Raw genomic sequence first — 20,225 nt, 5'->3', positions numbered from 1 at the left:
TAAAAATGGGATAAAAATGTCTAAAAATAGACGTCTAAAACACGTCTAAAAATAGACGTGTTTTAGACGTCTATTTTTAGACGTTTTTTATCCCATTTTTGACCATGGGCTATAGCCCATACTGTACGGCATACTATAGCAAGCCGTTTTTCATCATGTTTGAGGGTTTGAAAAAAATGGGAAAAAAAAAACGATGGGTTATAGCCCATCGTTTTTTATTTTTTCATTTTTTTCAAATCCTCAAAAATGATGAAAAACGGCGTGCTATAGTATGCCGTACGGTATGGGCCATAGCCCATGGTCAAAAATGATGAAAAACAAGGTTAATTCTTTTTTCAAAAATTCAAAAAACGATGGGCTATAACCCATGTTTTTTTTTTTTTTCATTTTTTTCAAATCCTCAAAAATGATGAAAAACGGCGTGCTATAGTATGCCGTACGGTATGGGCCATAGCCTATGGTCAAAAATGATGAAAAACAAGGTAATTTTTTTTTTCAAAAATTCAAAAAACGATGGGCTATAACCCATGTTTTTTTTTTTTTTCATTTTTTTCAAATCCTCAAAAATGATGAAAAACGGCGTGCTATAGTATGCCGTACAGTATGGGCTATTAGACGAGCGTCTAAAAATGGGATAAAAATGTCTAAAAATAGACGTCTAAAACACGTCTAAAAATAGACGTGTTTTAGACGTCTATTTTTAGACGTTTTTTATCCCATTTTTGACCATGGGCTATAGCCCATACTGTACGGCATACTATAGCAAGCCGTTTTTCATCATGTTTGAGGGTTTGAAAAAAATGGGGAAAAAAAAAAGATGGGTTATAGCCCATCGTTTTTTATTTTTTCATTTTTTTCAAATCCTCAAAAATGATGAAAAACGGCGTGCTATAGTATGCCGTACGGTATGGGCCATAGCCTATGGTCAAAAATGATGAAAACAAGGTTAATTTTTTTTTTTAATTCAAAAAACGATGGGCTATAACCCATGTTTTTTTTTTTTTTCATTTTTTTCAAATCCTAAAAAATGATGAAAAACGGCGTGCTATAGTATGCCGTACAGTATGGGCTATTAGACGAGCGTCTAAAAATGGGATAAAAATGTCTAAAAATAGACGTCTAAAACACGTCTAAAAATAGACGTGTTTTAGACGTCTATTTTTTGACGTTTTTTATCCCTTTTTTGACCATGTGCTATAGCCCATACTGTACGGCATACTATAGCAAGCCGTTTTTCATCATGTTTGAGGGTTTGAAAAAAATGGGGAAAAAAAATGATGGGTTATAGCCCATCGTTTTTTTTTTTTTCATTTTTTTCAAATCCTCAAAAATGATGAAAAACGGCGTGCTATAGTATGCCGTACGGTATGGGCCATAGCCCATGGTCAAAAATGATGAAAAACAAGGTTAATTTTTTTTCCAAAAATTCAAAAAACGATGGGCTATAACCCATGTTTTTTTTTTTTTTCATTTTTTTCAAATCCTCAAAAATGATGAAAAACGGCGTGCTATAGTATGCCGTACGGTATGGGCCATAGCCTATGGTCAAAAATGATGAAAAACAAGGTTAATTTTTTTTTCAAAAATTCAAAAAACGATGGGCTATAACCCATGTTTTTTTTTTTTTCGTTTTTTTCAAATCCTCAAAAATGATGAAAAACGGCGTGCTATAGTATGCCGTACGGTATGGGCCATAGCCCATGGTCAAAAATGATGAAAAACAAGGTTAATTTTTTTTCCAAAAATTCAAAAAACGATGGGCTATAACCCATGTTTTTTTTTTTTTTCATTTTTTTCAAATCCTCAAAAATGATGAAAAACGGCGTGCTATAGTATGCCGTACGGTATGGGCCATAGCCTATGGTCAAAAATGATGAAAAACAAGGTTAATTTTTTTTTCAAAAATTCAAAAAACGATGGGCTATAACCCATGTTTTTTTTTTTTTTTTTTTTTTTTAAATACTCAAAAATGATGAAAAACGGCGTGCTATAGTATGCCGTACGGTATGGGCCATAGCCCATGGTCAAAAATGATGAAAAACAAGGTAATTTTTTTTCCAAAAATTCAAAATACGATGGGCTATAACCCATGTTTTTTTTTTTTTCGTTTTTTTCAAATCCTCAAAAATGATGAAAAACGGCGTGCTATAGTATGCCGTACGGTATGGGCCATAGCCTATGGTCAAAAATGATGAAAAGCAAGGTTAATTTTTTTTCCAAAAATTCAAAAAACGATGGGCTATAACCCATGTTTTTGTTTTTTTTTAATTTTTTTCAAATCCTCAAAAATGATGAAAAACGGCGTGCTATAGTATGCCGTACGGTATGGGCCATAGCCTATGGTCAAAAATGATGAAAAACAAGGTTAATTTTTTTTTCAAAAATTCAAAAAACGATGGGCTATAACCCATGTTTTTTTTTTTTTTTTTTTTTTCAAACCCTCAAAAATGATGAAAAACGGCGTGCTATAGTATGCCGTACGGTATGGGCCATAGCCTATGGTCAAAAATGATGAAAAACAAGGTTAATTTTTTTTTCAAAAATTAAAAAAACGATGGGCTATAACCCATGTTTTTTTTTTTTTCGTTTTTTTCAAATCCTCAAAAATGATGAAAAACGGCGTGCTATAGTATGCCGTACGGTATGGGCCATAGCCCATGGTCAAAAATGATGAAAAACAAGGTTAATTTTTTTTCCAAAAATTCAAAAAACGATGGGCTATAACCCATGTTTTTTTTTTTTTTTTTTTTTTTTAAATCCTCAAAAATGATGAAAAACGGCGTGCTATAGTATGCCGTACGGTATGGGCCATAGCCTATGGTCAAAAATGATGAAAAACAAGGTTAATTTTTTTTTCAAAAATTCAAAAAACGATGGGCTATAAACCCATGTTTTTTTTTTTTTTCATTTTTTTCAAATCCTCAAAAATGATGAAAAACGGCATGCTATAGTATGCCGTACGGTATGGGCCATAGCCCATGGTCAAAAATGATGAAAAACAAGGTTATTTTTTTTTTCCAAAAATTCAAAAAACGATGGGCTATAACCCATGTTTGTTTTTTGTTTTTTTTTCAAATCCTCAAAAATGATGAAAAACGGCGTGCTATAGTATGCCGTACGGTATGGGCCATAGCCTATGGTCAAAAATGATGAAAAACAAGGTTAATTTTTTTTTTCAAAAATTCAAAAAACGATGGGCTATAACCCATGTTTTTTTTTTTTTTTCATTTTTTTCAAATCCTCAAAAATGATGAAAAACGGCGTGCTATAGTATGCCGTACAGTATGGGCTATTAGACGAGCGTCTAAAAATGGGATAAAAATGTCTAAAAATAGACGTCTAAAACACGTCTAAAAATAGACGTGTTTTAGACGTCTATTTTTTGACGTTTTTTATCCCTTTTTTGACCATGGGCTATAGCCCATACTGTACGGCATACTATAGCAAGCCGTTTTTCATCATGTTTGAGGGTTTGAAAAAAATGGGGAAAAAAAAATGATGGGTTATAGCCCATCGTTTTTTTTTTTTTCATTTTTTTCAAATCCTCAAAAATGATGAAAAACGGCGTGCTATAGTATGCCGTACGGTATGGGCCATAGCCCATGGTCAAAAATGATGAAAAACAAGGTAATTTTTTTTTCCAAAAATTCAAAAAACGATGGGCTATAACCCATGTTTTTTTTGTTTTGTTTTTTTTTCAAATCCTCAAAAATGATGAAAAACGGCGTGCTATAGTATGCCGTACGGTATGGGCCATAGCCTATGGTCAAAAATGATGAAAAACAAGGTTAATTTCTTTTTCAAAAATTCAAAAAACGATGGGCTATAACCCATGTTTTTTTTTTTTCATTTTTTTCAAATCCTCAAAAATGATGAAAAACGGCGTTCTATAGTATGCCGTACGGTATGGGCCATAGCCCATGGTCAAAAATGATGAAAAACAAGGTTAATTTTTTTTTCAAAAATACAAAAAACGATGGGCTATAACCCATGTTTTTTTTCATTTTTTTCAAATCCTCAAAAATGATGAAAAACGGCGTGCTATAGTATGCCGTACGGTATGGGCCATAGCCTATGGTCAAAAATGATGAAAAACAAGGTTAATTTTTTTTTCAAAAATTCAAAAAACGATGGGCTATAACCCATGTTTTTTTTTTTTTTCATTTTTTTCAAATCCTCAAAAATGATGAAAAACGGCGTGCTATAGTATGCCGTACAGTATGGGCTATTAGACGAGCGTCTAAAAATGGGATAAAAATGTCTAAAAATAGACGTCTAAAACACGTCTAAAAATAGACGTGTTTTAGACGTCTATTTTTAGACGTTTTTTATCCCATTTTTGACCATGGGCTATAGCCCATACTGTACGGCATACTATAGCAAGCCGTTTTTCATCATGTTTGAGGGTTTGAAAAAAATGGGGAAAAAAAAAAGATGGGTTATAGCCCATCGTTTTTTATTTTTTCATTTTTTTCAAATCCTCAAAAATGATGAAAAACGGCGTGCTATAGTATGCCGTACGGTATGGGCCATAGCCTATGGTCAAAAATGATGAAAACAAGGTTAATTTTTTTTTTTTTTATTCAAAAAACGATGGGCTATAACCCATGTTTTTTTTTTTTTTCATTTTTTTCAAATCCTAAAAAATGATGAAAAACGGCGTGCTATAGTATGCCGTACAGTATGGGCTATTAGACGAGCGTCTAAAAATGGGATAAAAATGTCTAAAAATAGACGTCTAAAACACGTCTAAAAATAGACGTGTTTTAGACGTCTATTTTTTGACGTTTTTTATCCCTTTTTTGACCATGGGCTATAGCCCATACTGTACGGCATACTATAGCAAGCCGTTTTTCATCATGTTTGAGGGTTTGAAAAAAATGGGGAAAAAAAATGATGGGTTATAGCCCATCGTTTTTTTTTTTTTCATTTTTTTCAAATCCTCAAAAATGATGAAAAACGGCGTGCTATAGTATGCCGTACGGTATGGGCCATAGCCCATGGTCAAAAATGATGAAAAACAAGGTTAATTTTTTTTCCAAAAATTCAAAAAACGATGGGCTATAACCCATGTTTTTTTTTTTTTTCATTTTTTTCAAATCCTCAAAAATGATGAAAAACGGCGTGCTATAGTATGCCGTACGGTATGGGCCATAGCCTATGGTCAAAAATGATGAAAAACAAGGTTAATTTTTTTTTCAAAAATTCAAAAAACGATGGGCTATAACCCATGTTTTTTTTTTTTTCATTTTTTTCAAATCCTCAAAAATGATGAAAAACGGCGTGCTATAGTATGCCGTACAGTATGGGCTATTAGACGAGCGTCTAAAAATGGGATAAAAATGTCTAAAAATAGACGTCTAAAACACGTCTAAAAATAGACGTGTTTTAGACGTCAATTTTTAGACGTTTTTTATCCCATTTTTGATGAAAAACGGCGTGCTATAGTATGCCGTACGGTATGGGCCATAGCCCATGGTCAAAAATGATGAAAAACAAGGTTAATTCTTTTTTCAAAAATTCAAAAAACGATGGGCTATAACCCATGTTTTTTTTTTTTTTCATTTTTTTCAAATCCTCAAAAATGATGAAAAACGGCGTGCTATAGTATGCCGTACGGTATGGGCCATAGCCTATGGTCAAAAATGATGAAAAACAAGGTAATTTTTTTTTTCAAAAATTCAAAAAACGATGGGCTATAACCCATGTTTTTTTTTTTTTTCATTTTTTTCAAATCCTCAAAAATGATGAAAAACGGCGTGCTATAGTATGCCGTACAGTATGGGCTATTAGACGAGCGTCTAAAAATGGGATAAAAATGTCTAAAAATAGACGTCTAAAACACGTCTAAAAATAGACGTGTTTTAGACGTCTATTTTTAGACGTTTTTTATCCCATTTTTGACCATGGGCTATAGCCCATACTGTACGGCATACTATAGCAAGCCGTTTTTCATCATGTTTGAGGGTTTGAAAAAAATGGGGAAAAAAAAAAGATGGGTTATAGCCCATCGTTTTTTATTTTTTCATTTTTTTCAAATCCTCAAAAATGATGAAAAACGGCGTGCTATAGTATGCCGTACGGTATGGGCCATAGCCTATGGTCAAAAATGATGAAAACAAGGTTAATTTTTTTTTTTTAATTCAAAAAACGATGGGCTATAACCCATGTTTTGTTTTTTTTTCATTTTTTTCAAATCCTAAAAAATGATGAAAAACGGCGTGCTATAGTATGCCGTACAGTATGGGCTATTAGACGAGCGTCTAAAAATGGGATAAAAATGTCTAAAAATAGACGTCTAAAACACGTCTAAAAATAGACGTGTTTTAGACGTCTATTTTTAGACGTTTTTTATCCCATTTTTGACCATGGGCTATAGCCCATACTGTATGGCATACTATAGCAAGCCGTTTTTCATCATGTTTAAGGGTTTGAAAAAAATGAAAGAAAAAAAAACGATGGGTTATAGCCCATCGTTTTTCTTTTTTTTTTTTTTTTTTTTAATCCTCAAAAATGATGAAAAACGGCGTGCTATAGTATGCCGTACAGTATGGGCTATTAGACGAGCGTCTAAAAATGGGATAAAAATGTCTAAAAATAGACGTCTAAAACACGTCTAAAAATAGACGTGTTTTAGACGTCTATTTTTAGACGTTTTTTATCCCATTTTTGACCATGGGCTATAGCCCATACTGTATGGCATACTATAGCAAGCCGTTTTTCATCATGTTTGAGGGTTTGAAAAAAATGAAAGAAAAAAAAACGATGGGTTATAGCCCATGTTTTTTTGTTTTTTTTCATTTTTTTCAAATCCTCAAAAATGATGAAAAACGGCGTGCTATAGTATGCCGTACGGTATGGGCCAGAGCCTATGGTCAAAAATGATGAAAAACAAGGTTAATTTTTTTTTTTTATTCAAAAAACGATGGGCTATAACCCATGTTTATTTTTGTTTTTTGTTTTTCAAATCCTCAAAAATGATGAAAAACGGCGTGCTATAGTATGCCGTACGGTATGGGCCAGAGCCTATGGTCAAAAATGATGAAAAACAAGGTTAATTTTTTTTTTCAAAAATTCAAAAAACGATGGGCTATAACCCATGTTTTTTTTTTTTTTCATTTTTTTCAAATCCTCAAAAATGATGAAAAACGGCGTGCTATAGTATGCCGTACGGTATGGGCCATAGCCTATGGTCAAAAATGATGAAAAACAAGGTTAATTTTTTTTTCAAAAATTCAAAAAACGATGGGCTATAACCCATGTTTTTTTTTTTTTTTTTTTTTTTAAATCCTCAAAAATGATGAAAAACGGCGTGCTATAGTATGCCGTACGGTATGGGCCATAGCCCATGGTCAAAAATGATGAAAAACAAGGTAATTTTTTTTCCAAAAATTCAAAATACGATGGGCTATAACCCATGTTTTTTTTTTTTTCGTTTTTTTCAAATCCTCAAAAATGATGAAAAACGGCGTGCTATAGTATGCCGTACGGTATGGGCCATAGCCTATGGTCAAAAATGATGAAAAGCAAGGTTAATTTTTTTTCCAAAAATTCAAAAAACGATGGGCTATAACCCATGTTTTTGTTTTTTTTTTAATTTTTTTCAAATCCTCAAAAATGATGAAAAACGGCGTGCTATAGTATGCCGTACGGTATGGGCCATAGCCTATGGTCAAAAATGATGAAAAACAAGGTTAATTTTTTTTTCAAAAATTCAAAAAACGATGGGCTATAACCCATGTTTTTTTTTTTTTTTTTTTTTTTTCAAACCCTCAAAAATGATGAAAAACGGCGTGCTATAGTATGCCGTACGGTATGGGCCATAGCCTATGGTCAAAAATGATGAAAAACAAGGTTAATTTTTTTTTCAAAAATTAAAAAAACGATGGGCTATAACCCATGTTTTTTTTTTTTTCGTTTTTTTCAAATCCTCAAAAATGATGAAAAACGGCGTGCTATAGTATGCCGTACGGTATGGGCCATAGCCTATGGTCAAAAATGATGAAAAACAAGGTTAATTTTTTTTTCAAAAATTCAAAAAACGATGGGCTATAACCCATGTTTTTTTTTTTTTTCATTTTTTTCAAATCCTCAAAAATGATGAAAAACGGCATGCTATAGTATGCCGTACGGTATGGGCCATAGCCCATGGTCAAAAATGATGAAAAACAAGGTTATTTTTTTTTTTCAAAAATTCAAAAAACGATGGGCTATAACCCATGTTTGTTTTTTGTTTTTTTTTCAAATCCTCAAAAATGATGAAAAACGGCGTGCTATAGTATGCCGTACGGTATGGGCCATAGCCTATGGTCAAAAATGATGAAAAACAAGGTTAATTTTTTTTTTCAAAAATTCAAAAAACGATGGGCTATAACCCATGTTTTTTTTTTTTTTTCATTTTTTTCAAATCCTCAAAAATGATGAAAAACGGCGTGCTATAGTATGCCGTACAGTATGGGCTATTAGACGAGCGTCTAAAAATGGGATAAAAATGTCTAAAAATAGACGTCTAAAACACGTCTAAAAATAGACGTGTTTTAGACGTCTATTTTTTGACGTTTTTTATCCCTTTTTTGACCATGGGCTATAGCCCATACTGTACGGCATACTATAGCAAGCCGTTTTTCATCATGTTTGAGGGTTTGAAAAAAATGGGGAAAAAAAAATGATGGGTTATAGCCCATCGTTTTTTTTTTTTTCATTTTTTTCAAATCCTCAAAAATGATGAAAAACGGCGTGCTATAGTATGCCGTACGGTATGGGCCATAGCCCATGGTCAAAAATGATGAAAAACAAGGTAATTTTTTTTTCCAAAAATTCAAAAAACGATGGGCTATAACCCATGTTTTTTTTGTTTTGTTTTTTTTTCAAATCCTCAAAAATGATGAAAAACGGCGTGCTATAGTATGCCGTACGGTATGGGCCATAGCCTATGGTCAAAAATGATGAAAAACAAGGTTAATTTCTTTTTCAAAAATTCAAAAAACGATGGGCTATAACCCATGTTTTTTTTTTTTCATTTTTTTCAAATCCTCAAAAATGATGAAAAACGGCGTTCTATAGTATGCCGTACGGTATGGGCCATAGCCCATGGTCAAAAATGATGAAAAACAAGGTTAATTTTTTTTTCAAAAATACAAAAAACGATGGGCTATAACCCATGTTTTTTTTCATTTTTTTCAAATCCTCAAAAATGATGAAAAACGGCGTGCTATAGTATGCCGTACGGTATGGGCCATAGCCTATGGTCAAAAATGATGAAAAACAAGGTTAATTTTTTTTTCAAAAATTCAAAAAACGATGGGCTATAACCCATGTTTTTTTTTTTTTTCATTTTTTTCAAATCCTCAAAAATGATGAAAAACGGCGTGCTATAGTATGCCGTACAGTATGGGCTATTAGACGAGCGTCTAAAAATGGGATAAAAATGTCTAAAAATAGACGTCTAAAACACGTCTAAAAATAGACATGTTTTAGACGTCTATTTTTAGACGTTTTTTATCCCATTTTTGACCATGGGCTATAGCCCATACTGTACGGCATACTATAGCAAGCCGTTTTTCATCATGTTTGAGGGTTTGAAAAAAATGGGGAAAAAAAAAAGATGGGTTATAGCCCATCGTTTTTTATTTTTTCATTTTTTTCAAATCCTCAAAAATGATGAAAAACGGCGTGCTATAGTATGCCGTACGGTATGGGCCATAGCCTATGGTCAAAAATGATGAAAACAAGGTTAATTTTTTTTTTTTTTATTCAAAAAACGATGGGCTATAACCCATGTTTTTTTTTTTTTTCATTTTTTTCAAATCCTAAAAAATGATGAAAAACGGCGTGCTATAGTATGCCGTACAGTATGGGCTATTAGACGAGCGTCTAAAAATGGGATAAAAATGTCTAAAAATAGACGTCTAAAACACGTCTAAAAATAGACGTGTTTTAGACGTCTATTTTTTGACGTTTTTTATCCCTTTTTTGACCATGGGCTATAGCCCATACTGTACGGCATACTATAGCAAGCCGTTTTTCATCATGTTTGAGGGTTTGAAAAAAATGGGGAAAAAAAATGATGGGTTATAGCCCATCGTTTTTTTTTTTTTCATTTTTTTCAAATCCTCAAAAATGATGAAAAACGGCGTGCTATAGTATGCCGTACGGTATGGGCCATAGCCCATGGTCAAAAATGATGAAAAACAAGGTTAATTTTTTTTCCAAAAATTCAAAAAACGATGGGCTATAACCCATGTTTTTTTTTTTTTTCATTTTTTTCAAATCCTCAAAAATGATGAAAAACGGCGTGCTATAGTATGCCGTACGGTATGGGCCATAGCCTATGGTCAAAAATGATGAAAAACAAGGTTAATTTTTTTTTCAAAAATTCAAAAAACGATGGGCTATAACCCATGTTTTTTTTTTTTTCATTTTTTTCAAATCCTCAAAAATGATGAAAAACGGCGTGCTATAGTATGCCGTACAGTATGGGCTATTAGACGAGCGTCTAAAAATGGGATAAAAATGTCTAAAAATAGACGTCTAAAACACGTCTAAAAATAGACGTGTTTTAGACGTCTATTTTTAGACGTTTTTTATCCCATTTTTGACCATGGGCTATAGCCCATACTGTACGGCATACTATAGCAAGCCGTTTTTCATCATGTTTGAGGGTTTGAAAAAAATGGGAAAAAAAAAACGATGGGTTATAGCCCATCGTTTTTTATTTTTTCATTTTTTTCAAATCCTCAAAAATGATGAAAAACGGCGTGCTATAGTATGCCGTACGGTATGGGCCATAGCCCATGGTCAAAAATGATGAAAAACAAGGTTAATTCTTTTTTCAAAAATTCAAAAAACGATGGGCTATAACCCATGTTTTTTTTTTTTTTCATTTTTTTCAAATCCTCAAAAATGATGAAAAACGGCGTGCTATAGTATGCCGTACGGTATGGGCCATAGCCTATGGTCAAAAATGATGAAAAACAAGGTAATTTTTTTTTTCAAAAATTCAAAAAACGATGGGCTATAACCCATGTTTTTTTTTTTTTTCATTTTTTTCAAATCCTCAAAAATGATGAAAAACGGCGTGCTATAGTATGCCGTACAGTATGGGCTATTAGACGAGCGTCTAAAAATGGGATAAAAATGTCTAAAAATAGACGTCTAAAACACGTCTAAAAATAGACGTGTTTTAGACGTCTATTTTTAGACGTTTTTTATCCCATTTTTGACCATGGGCTATAGCCCATACTGTACGGCATACTATAGCAAGCCGTTTTTCATCATGTTTGAGGGTTTGAAAAAAATGGGGAAAAAAAAAAGATGGGTTATAGCCCATCGTTTTTTATTTTTTCATTTTTTTCAAATCCTCAAAAATGATGAAAAACGGCGTGCTATAGTATGCCGTACGGTATGGGCCATAGCCTATGGTCAAAAATGATGAAAACAAGGTTAATTTTTTTTTTTATTCAAAAAACGATGGGCTATAACCCATGTTTTTTTTTTTTTTCATTTTTTTCAAATCCTAAAAAATGATGAAAAACGGCGTGCTATAGTATGCCGTACAGTATGGGCTATTAGACGAGCGTCTAAAAATGGGATAAAAATGTCTAAAAATAGACGTCTAAAACACGTCTAAAAATAGACGTGTTTTAGACGTCTATTTTTAGACGTTTTTTATCCCATTTTTGACCATGGGCTATAGCCCATACTGTATGGCATACTATAGCAAGCCGTTTTTCATCATGTTTGAGGGTTTGAAAAAAATGAAAGAAAAAAAAACGATGGGTTATAGCCCATCGTTTTTCTTTTTTTTTTTTTTTTTTTTAATCCTCAAAAATGATGAAAAACGGCGTGCTATAGTATGCCGTACAGTATGGGCTATTAGACGAGCGTCTAAAAATGGGATAAAAATGTCTAAAAATAGACGTCTAAAACACGTCTAAAAATAGACGTGTTTTAGACGTCTATTTTTAGACGTTTTTTATCCCATTTTTGACCATGGGCTATAGCCCATACTGTATGGCATACTATAGCAAGCCGTTTTTCATCATGTTTGAGGGTTTGAAAAAAATGAAAGAAAAAAAAACGATGGGTTATAGCCCATGTTTTTTTGTTTTTTTTCATTTTTTTCAAATCCTCAAAAATGATGAAAAACGGCGTGCTATAGTATGCCGTACGGTATGGGCCAGAGCCTATGGTCAAAAATGATGAAAAACAAGGTTAATTTTTTTTTTTTATTCAAAAAACGATGGGCTATAACCCATGTTTATTTTTGTTTTTTGTTTTTCAAATCCTCAAAAATGATGAAAAACGGCGTGCTATAGTATGCCGTACGGTATGGGCCAGAGCCTATGGTCAAAAATGATGAAAAACAAGGTTAATTTTTTTTTTCAAAAATTCAAAAAACGATGGGCTATAACCCATGTTTTTTTTTTTTTTTCATTTTTTTCAAATCCTCAAAAATGATGAAAAACGGCGTGCTATAGTATGCCGTACGGTATGGGCCATAGCCCATGGTCAAAAATGATGAAAAACAAGGTTAATTTTTTTTTCAAAAATTCAAAAAACCATGGGCTATAACCCATGTTTTTTTTTTGTTTTTTTTTCAAATCCTCAAAAATGATGAAAAACGGCGTGCTATAGTATGCCGTACGGTATGGGCCATGGCCCATGGTCAAAAATGATGAAAAACAAGGTTAATTTTTTTTTTCAAAAATTCGAAAAACGATGGGCTATAACCCATGTTTTTTTTTTTTTTCATTTTTTTCAAATCCTCAAAAATGATGAAAAACGGCGTGCTATAGTATGCCGTACGGTATGGGCCAGAGCCTATGGTCAAAAATGATGAAAAACAAGGTTAATCTTTTTTTTTTTAATTCAAAAAACGATGGGCTATAACCCATGTTTATTTTTGTTTTTTGTTTTTCAAATCCTCAAAAATGATGAAAAACGGCGTGCTATAGTATGCCGTACGGTATGGGCCAGAGCCTATGGTCAAAAATGATGAAAAACAAGGTTAATTTTTTTTTCAAAAATTCAAAAAACGATGGGCTATAACCCATGTTTTGTTTTTTTTTCATTTTTTTCAAATCCTCAAAAATGATGAAAAACGGCGTGCTATAGTATGCCGTACGGTATGGGCCATAGCCCATGGTCAAAAATGATGAAAAACAAGGTTAATTTTTTTTTCAAAAATTCTAAAAACCATGGGCTATAACCCATGTTTTTTTTTTTGTTTTTTTTTTCAAATCCTCAAAAATGATGAAAAACGGCGTGCTATAGTATGCCGTACGGTATGGGCCATGGCCCATGGTCAAAAATGATGAAAAACAAGGTTAATTTTTTTTTTCAAAAATTCAAAAAACGATGGGCTATAACCCATGTTTTGTTTTTTTTTCATTTTTTTCAAATCCTCAAAAATGATGAAAAACGGCGTGCTATAGTATGCCGTACGGTATGGGCCATAGCCTATGGTCAAAAATGATGAAAAACAAGGTTAATTATTTTTTTTCAAAAATTAAAAAAACCATGGGCTATAACCCATGTTTTTTTTTTTGTTTTTTTTTTTCAAATCCTCAAAAATGATGAAAAACGGCGTGCTATAGTATGCCGTACAGTATGGGCTATTAGACGAGCGTCTACAAATGGGATAAAAAATTCTAAAAATAGACGTCTAAAACACGTCTAAAAATAGACGTGTTTTAGACGTCTATTTTTAGACGTTTTTTATCCCATTTTTGACCATGGGCTATAGCCCATACTGTACGGCATACTATAGCAAGTCGTTTTTCATCATGTTTGAGGGTTTGAAAAAAATGGGGGGAAAAAAACGATGGGTTATAGCCCATCGTTTTTTTTTTTTTTTTTTTAATCCTCAAAAATGATGAAAAACGGCGTGCTATAGTATGCCGTACAGTATGGGCTATTAGACGAGCGTCTAAAAATGGGATAAAAATGTCTAAAAATAGACGTCTAAAACACGTCAATTTTTTTTTTTAGACGTCTATTTTTAGATGTTTTTCATCCAATTTTTGACCATGGGCTATAGCCCATACTGTACGGCATACTATAGCAAGCCGTTTTTCATCATGTTTGAGGGTTTGAAAAAAATATCTATAGTATGCCGTACGGTATGGGCCATAGCCCATGGTCAAAAATGATGAAAAACAAGGTTAATTGTTTTTTCAAAAATTCAAAAAACGATGGGCTATAACCCATGTTTTTTTTTTTTTCATTTTTTTCAAACCTCAAAAATGATGAAAAACGGCGTGCTATAGTATGCCGTACAGTATGGGCTATTAGACGAGCGTCTACAAATGGGATAAAAATGTCTAAAAATAGACGTCTAAAACACGTCTAAAAATAGACGTGTTTTAGACGTCTATTGCCGTCCGAAACCATGAACTATAGTAGGCCTAGGTTATTATTTTTTTGTTTCGCGTCATCAGTGCCCATACCCGAGGCAGGGTTGGCAAAAGGGCCTTTCTGTGTGGAGTTTGCATGTTCCCCAGGTTGGCAGAGGAAGTGTAGCGCCCAGGATTAGAAAATTGACACTGGGTGAAAAAATGGGTTGCGAAATCGTGGGGTAAAAATTATAGAAAAAGAAAATGATGAAAAAACGACATACTACAGTTCATGGTTTCGGGAAAAATCTGCCATTGACCCCTATTATACATTTTTCAAATTTGAAACATCATATTTCTAAAACTATGAAACATTTCAAAGATTCATTTTCAGGCAAACATGTCCTATAAGTTTGAATGCTGGGTTTCCAGGTGTAAGTATGTACGGTCAGGGGACCTTAGTATAATTGGCCTATTTCAATCTGAATCCAACATATAAAAAAACATGTTTGTGATTTTTGTTTGTTTAATTTGAATCCAGCAAACAGAAATTTGATAACTTTTTATTTTTTGTTCAGAATTGAAAAATTGTGAAAAAGGCTAATCGAAAAATCTAAAAAGTGGTCAAGGTACCTTAGTATTAATTATGTTTGTTCAATTTAATCCAGCAAACAGAAAACATGTTTTTTCAACACAAATTCACATTTAACATTCTGTCTAATGGACATGTTTTTAAGGAAAACTGCATTTTATTTGTGTTTGGACAGTCTGTTCTTTCAGTTTAATACATTATCATCATATTAGCTGAATCCAATCCCTGGAGTGTGTTCCAAGGCATAGAACAATATAGTGTCACCAATCCAACAGTTTGGTTAAGGGAACATTGTCAACTGGTTTTGTATGGTGTGGTGAGCTAAGACAAGGACTGCAGACAACTTCTGTCTTGGCAAAATATTAAAGTTATTAAGACTTGAGACAAAGGAAGGAATTTGCCAAATGGGTGAGAGATTTGAACTTGCAATCCAGATTCCTGACCACACCAAATCTCCATTTGGGGATGATCTTGTCCTAGATTATGTTCTTTAAACCAGTGGTTCCAAAACCTTTTCATGTCAAGGATCCCCAAATTGACACTAAATAGCCCGCAAACCCCCATTTAAAAACATATGCCACTAACGAGAAGACTTTTATGGCTCTAGCAGTGATTCTCAACCTGTTTATTGTTTAATTTCAAGGACCCCCAGTTTGACATGCATTAGTCTCGGACCCCCATTTAATGGCATTTATATCTCTGGGACCCCCCATTTATATTGTAAAATCAATCAGCAAATGGACCTGTTAGGGTCCATTTGTACACTCTCAGAGTTACAGACCCAAAAGGGTCCATTTGGTTCCAAACTATCATTTAGCTGGGGACCTACTGGAACTCCCTCAAGGACCCCTGGAGGTCCCCGGACCCCACTTAGGGAACCACTGCTTTAAACAATCGATCTAAATTTCAATATATCTTTTCAGTTGTTTTGTAAAATCTTCTATGAAAAACAAGCATTGAAAAAACTAAAATTTGCTCCCGTTTGTCAGGTTTCCCATGCACCTTGATACAGTTATCACATCCCGATGATCCCGTGCTGCCAAGGCACATTTTGTGTAGTGTACCATGAGCCTGTGGTGGCGATCTTCACACCACAGACTGGTCAACCCAAAGAAGAGGAGGGGATCTGGGGGTCCATGCCAATCACCCCTGCAGTGGGTACTGAGTAGCAGTAGAGAGAAATTTTCATATCATGCAAAGCACCATTGTATACTTTCATTTCTTCTTCAAGCTATGACGGTTGCAAAGGTTTTTACATGAATGTTTTCTTGTACAGGTATATATGTTATATCATCAAGGTATGAGGCTGATCTGCAAAATAAATGTGCTGATTGGTATTTGTTACTCCCTCGTCTCCCAGTTCACCCACCGAAACCGTCCCCATATCAATGAATCAAGATAGGACAGTCTAGTACTCTATAGTATATGATTACAATCTCACTCGTGTTAGAAAAACAAACACACAAAACAAAACAAAGAAATCGTATATATGTATTTACACAGACATCCACACCGATTATACACACATACAAAGGGACATGCATACATGGATCTGCACGTACACATACACTGCATACACCCACCACCGAAAATCCTCCAGTTCACTTGAGCAGACTGTTTTCTGGTGGCAAAAAACTAAACAAAAATCTCTCACAGTTCCACGTTTGTTGTCCCATCGTTAGAAAACTAGTATAGTGGGGCATAGTTTATAAATGGATCTCAGAATAGATTGGTTCGGTCATATAGAAAACTGACTTCAAAGTGATTAGTGGTAGATAGGGCTGGGCTATATAGACTATATATATATATAGAAGTATTTTAAACAAAATACCTCGATATTGATATTGTGACGATATTGTAGTATGAAGATATACATTTTCTTTTTTAAAACAGCTAAAATAACCTATGTACAAGCTTATAGTGCATCACATTGAGCTTGAAGATCAGCTATTTTTGCTGTTTTTTTTTTTTGTTTTTTTTTTGACAATTTTTAAAGTATAAAATAAGGCTTAAGTGATTCAAACCAGGGAAATACAACTCTGAAACCCTATACGATACCTAGTCGCATCCCACGATATCGGCATATTATATATATATATATATATACACATCGTATATATTGCTCAGCCCCAGTGGTAGACCTTGGTATGGAAAAGGTTCCCAGCTCTATAGCCGGCTACAGTACGTATTTGACATAGGCTTTCCCAAATTGCAGAGCAGAGGTATTGCACATTTTGAGAAAGTATACTGCGACCAAACTAAAAACTAGCCTGAACTATTTTGTGCGTTTTTTTTTCTCCCCAGCTATTTCAGAGCCTCCAACTATAGGACATGACACAAATGACACTCAAGTCGAAACCATTTAGCATTCACACTGAGGTTGGTTTGAAGATGACCGGTACATACTAAACAATTAATGTTCAAGAGCTTTTCAATTTCAACACGATGCAAATGCACATTTTAAATTTTAAAGTTTTTTCTCTTTTTCTTTTCTATATAAAGCCCCTGTGCTTCTCTCTTTCCTAATTCATATTTGTCCCCATCTCACCTTAACCAGTAACCACTGTTAATACTTAGTTCACACTCGGCCAGACGAACGTCAAAAACATGTTTACAGCGATAGCATTACAAGAAAAAGACATTTCTAATTTCAGTTTAGACATTTTCCTTCAAAGCGACACGATTTGTCCTTGCCCTTTATCTGGTTGTTGGATGAGGGGGGGGGGGGGGGGTGGTTTTCAGTGGTTTCTTTAAAGACAGGTAGAACGGTAGTACAACTGTATGCACTTAACTGATGTGCACCAGTGTGCAATAGGTCAAGCTCCGGATCAAAGTTAAAGGACAACTTTAGTTTTTTTCAACCACGGTTCAAGTTTTAGGTTGTTATTAGACAAAGTAAAAGGTGAGTGTTATTTCTTTTTCATTTGCTGCTTTCTTTCGTTTTAGCGTTTTAGCATTCGAACATGGGGCTAAATAAGTTTTTTTTTACAAAATATATTATAGTCCCCAGGAAATTACATCTGGCTACAAAAACAAATCACAGGATCTACTGAATGTGAAGGTACTAGGATGCCATACTGTGTGTCGTAGGCTCAATATGTCAGTTTGTCACATTCAATAGATCCCGTGATCTTTTGTGGCCAGAGATAATTTCTTCGTGTCTAGTAGGACTATAGTAAATAATACAAAAATAAATCACCATATTTTTTGGTAAAAAAATACATATTTAGGACCTTGTTCGAATGCCCCCGCCCCCCTGTCAAAAATATCTAAAATCGCTAAAACGAAAGAAAGCAGCAAATGAAAAACATTGAACACTGACCTTTTACTTTCTCTAATAACCTAAAACATGAACCTTGGTTGAAAAAAACTAAAGTTGTCCTTTAATGATATGCAATCAGCTTTACTCTGGTGTGGGATAGGAAAACTTTCGCTTGGACATTATGTTGTTCAGGTGTCAAATTGGTTGGCTGAAGTTCAAATGTTAATGCCAGAGTCAAACATGGAACATCAAGTGCCGTTTTTCTTTTTTTTTAAATGGTCTGAGTTAGAGATGCACAATATTGAAATTATGACTGATATCCGATCACCGATTATTTGGAGGGTCATATCGGCCGATACGGATATATTACATAATTATATTGAACTCATCGCTGAATTTTTCCCCTCACTAACAGCTGACACTCGACCGAGACAGGCAGACTCTCTGCTCTGCGAGTACAAAGCCATTGACGCCGTTTGACGGTCATGTTATTATTGCGTCATCAATATCGGTGAAAATAAGGATTATTTTTGCGACAATACCGATATGGCATTTTATGGCCGATTTCGCTACACTACCGATTATATCATGCATCTCTAGTCTTAGTGGATGCAGAGACTAAAGCCTGATTTATGCTTTGGTGAAAAAGATAAAACATGTTTTCAAAATAATTATATATACTATTTTTCGTTTGCATGCCATTTTCATCATTGAAGCATAGCGCTCTGTTTCTGAATCAGACATTATCTGTCCGTTTTAAATCCAGTCATAGCAAACTTAGCAGTGAGAGAGGTAAGCCAGAAAAGACTGAGAAAGCGTCCACGTTGGCAACAAGGAACAAAAAAGAAAAGAAAAAAGAAAGGATAACTCATAATCTTGCTGAGGTTAAATGAGTGACAGACCAACATCGATTCCTGGGTGTCCTTATCTGACCCCAATGTGAAAACCAGGTCTCTTGAACAATCATAAAATAAGAAGGAACAGACCAGTGTATAACAAAACAGTAAAAACAATGAAACAAACAGGAAAAATAAAACCTAATAAAGAAAATGAATCATATGAGCACAAGGTCGAGCACAGGAGTTTGACAGACATCAAAGGTGGTGACAGACAGCAATATTATAGTACAACAGTTAAGAGAACGACGATGCCAGGCAGTGTGGGTGGCATCCGCTGTGTCGTGTGCGTCGGCTTGTTCCCTCAGAGTGCGTCCGCTCCGCGAGGCGGCTTTTGGGCGCACTCTTCATTCAAGCACGACGGAACGAAACTGTACCCACTCAAAGTCTGGCAACAAGAATTAAAAAAATAAGAAAAAAATAAGCAAATAAAAGTGGAACGAATCGGCATGTTGACACTACACCTCAGAGGGTAAGGAGGAGGAGGCTGGAGGTACAGTGCTCAGGCGGAGGTCATAGTTGAAGGTCACTGGAGCTTATGAACGTCAAACTCTGGTCAGTTCTGGCCCGGAATAGTCAGCTCCTGACTGACGGTGTTGATTCAATAGTCAGCTCCTGACTGACGGTGTTGATTCAATAGTCAGCTCCTGACTGACGGGGTTGATTCAATAGTCAGCTCCTGACTGACAAGGGTTGATTCATGGTCACGCAGAACAGGGTGTGTGAATAGTGATAGTTAGAAGAAGTGTGGGAAATATACAAGTGTTTTTTTTTATGGGAGAAATCAACTTATTCTTTTTTTTTATCCATTTCCCTACATATTCAATGATTAATTTGTTTCAAGACTCAATACAAATGCCCCCAAAACCCATCCCATGTTGATATAATAGAGTTAAATACTAGTTACATATATCATGGCATTCTCCCACTGACATCGTCCCCAAATCAGCCCATCATGAAAGGTGATTGGAGAAAGTCATCCTGCAGAGTCTGGACATGGTACCAGCCAGACGTGAGAGCCAAGGCCTGAGCCCTTCAATAGGCCAGGACTTTGATTCTTGTTCAGGGTTTAAATAGCGATACACCGTCTCTATTAAGCAAAATTAAATTGAAATGGCGTTTCCCCAAGGCAATAATAT

At 34.4% G+C, this 20,225-nt stretch overlaps 1 protein-coding gene across 1 annotated transcript in view; it reads right to left on the bottom strand.

Annotated features, from left to right (window-relative positions):
• Nucleotides 1-16,401: 16,401 nt before the first annotated feature.
• Nucleotides 16,402-20,225, bottom strand: part of selenoi (selenoprotein I) — a 24,169-nt gene continuing 20,345 nt past the window's right edge. Inside the window, exon 10 of the mRNA XM_083790045.1 lies at nt 16,402-20,225. This exon is cut by the window's right edge and continues 687 nt beyond it. The gene's annotated coding sequence lies outside the window, so the exon portion shown is untranslated.

Source organism: Protomyctophum parallelum (genome assembly GCF_964188405.1).
Source record: "Protomyctophum parallelum genome assembly, chromosome: 19".
NCBI classification, from domain to species: domain Eukaryota; kingdom Metazoa; phylum Chordata; class Actinopteri; order Myctophiformes; family Myctophidae; genus Protomyctophum; species Protomyctophum parallelum.
The sequence above is the reverse complement of the archived record's forward strand: the minus strand, read 5'-3'. Positions and strand labels throughout refer to the sequence as shown.